This window comes from Tupaia chinensis, unplaced genomic scaffold, assembly GCF_000334495.1.
Source record: "Tupaia chinensis unplaced genomic scaffold, TupChi_1.0 Scaffold000129_1, whole genome shotgun sequence".
Classification (NCBI taxonomy): Eukaryota; Metazoa; Chordata; class Mammalia; order Scandentia; family Tupaiidae; genus Tupaia; species Tupaia belangeri.
In genome coordinates, this window is record NW_006159598.1 from 514,838 (window position 1) to 516,998 (window position 2,161).

Sequence of the window (2,161 nt, forward strand, 5' to 3'; positions counted from 1 at the left end):
AGGAGAGGACGCTTTGGTGGCTGGTGAGGTGGGGTCCCAGGCCTAATGAGCATTTATTACACGGAAGCTATAGTCTGAGTCAACAAGGAGGAATTCCCCGCTAGGGGCAGTTTCTCAAGGGGGAGGGGAAATAGAGCATTGGATGGCTTTGAAAAACAGAGCCTGGAATTTGGGGTCTGGAGTCATACTTCCTGTGTCTGGGTTTGGGTTCTGGATATCCGATTCTAGATCTGTCTTGGATTCTGAATCTGGAAGTCTCAAGCTTGGTATTTATGACCCAAAATCTGGAGGATGGATTTTGAAGTCTGGATTCAGGGTCTGGGATCTGGATCCTGGAATCTGGCCTTCAAGTGGCAGGTCTCAGGCTTGGATTCTGGATCCTCAGTGTTGGAATCTAGAGTGCAGACTAGGAGTCTGGAGTCTGGTGTTTAGAATCTGGGATGTTAGGTCAGGATCGTTTGTACCTGGTGCAAGAAGCCTGGGGCCTGAAGTACAATGATGGTGTTGATTCTGGGGTCTGGATTCTAGAGTCTGGGTATAGACTCTGAGATTTGGAGTCTGAAGTCTGGAGTTCTAAATCTGCATTACATATTTTTTAAAACGTTTTTTTTCATTCATTTATTTTAATTTTACCAGAGAGAGACACACACACAGAGAGAGAGAGAGAAATGAGAAAGCAAGCCACCACGTGCAGGACTCGAATCGTGGATAGCCATGTGGGAGTGTCCAGCGCCTTAACCACCACGCCACCTGCTGGTCTCCTGCATTACATTTTTTAAAAATTATTTTTAAATTTTTTAGAATTATTTTATTCAACTTTATTTATTTATATTTATTTATTTAAATTTGACCAAAGAGGGACAGAGTGAGAGAGAGAGAAAGTGAGAAAGCAAGCTGCCAGGTCCAGGACTCGAACCACCGTCGGCCATGTGGGAGTTCAGCGCCCTTACCACCATGCCACCTGCTGGTCTCCTGCATTACATATTTTTTATTCTTTTTTTAAAATTTTATTTATTCATTCAAGAGAGTGACACACATGGAGAGAGAGAGGAAAGTGAGAAAGCAAGCCGCCAGGTCCGGGACTCGAGCCATGGTCAGCCATGTGGGAGTGTCCAGCACCTCAACCACCATGCCACCTGCTGGTCCCTCCTGCATTACATTTTTAAGAGGCTGGGCTGGGAGATGGGGGCCTGGCTCCCATGATTCCGAGATTCCTGGAATCTTGACAGAAGAGTATGAATTTAGAGACTGGAGCTTGGGCGTATCTCTTCTGGAACCTGCTGTCTTATTTCTGGGCTCTGGAACTTGAAATCTGCATTCTATATTCCGGAGGCAGGAGCTTCACTGATGGTCCAAGGCTCTGTATTTGAGAGGGAGGTTTCTAGTGTCTAGGAACCCTGAAAAGCCCCAGCAGCTGCCTAGAGCCCACCCCGGCTTGTTTAAGGAAGGAGGAGGTGCAGAGAGCAGAAGGAACTGACCTCAGGTCACACAGAACACGGGGCCTTTTCCCAGCTGGAGCCCCCCATGTCTGGAGGCCGTCACTTTTTCTTTTTCTTTTCTTTTTTTTGCCACAGGGCACATATGCTTACCGGATAGAGCCAGAGAGAAGGAAAGTGAAAAATCACCTCCCTAGGGGGGACAGGCAAGCCACAATCACTTCTCCATTCTCCACTCAAGATTTTGGGTGTGTACAACCCCCCAACACACACACGTTCGTGCCTTGTGTGGGTTTCGAGCTGCCAGGTCTGGGACTCCCACGCAGTCCTGTGGGAATCCAGTGCCTTAGCCACCACGCCACCTGCTGGCCCCAGGCTATCCCCTCTTTGGGAAGCAGCTGCTTGATTGGATCCCAGTCGTTCTAGAACCATCGGCCCAGATTCTAAAACTGCCGGCCCGAGACACTCTGGAACCCTAGTGCTTTCCGCCCTTCTGGGGCCCCCAGAACCCCAGGCATTCAGAACTTCAGGTCTCCCGAGTCTACAAAGCTAGACCTGCAGACAGCCTGGGTCCCCGGCTGGAGGCCAGTCTAGACCTCCCTTGTCCCTTCGTCTTCCCGACAAACTCAGACGCAAAGTCCTGGGGCCTCACTGTGGGTCAAGGCTTCAGTGGGGCACCCCTGTCCAGGACACGCTGCTGGCCGTGGTCCCCCACCCAGTCCCCT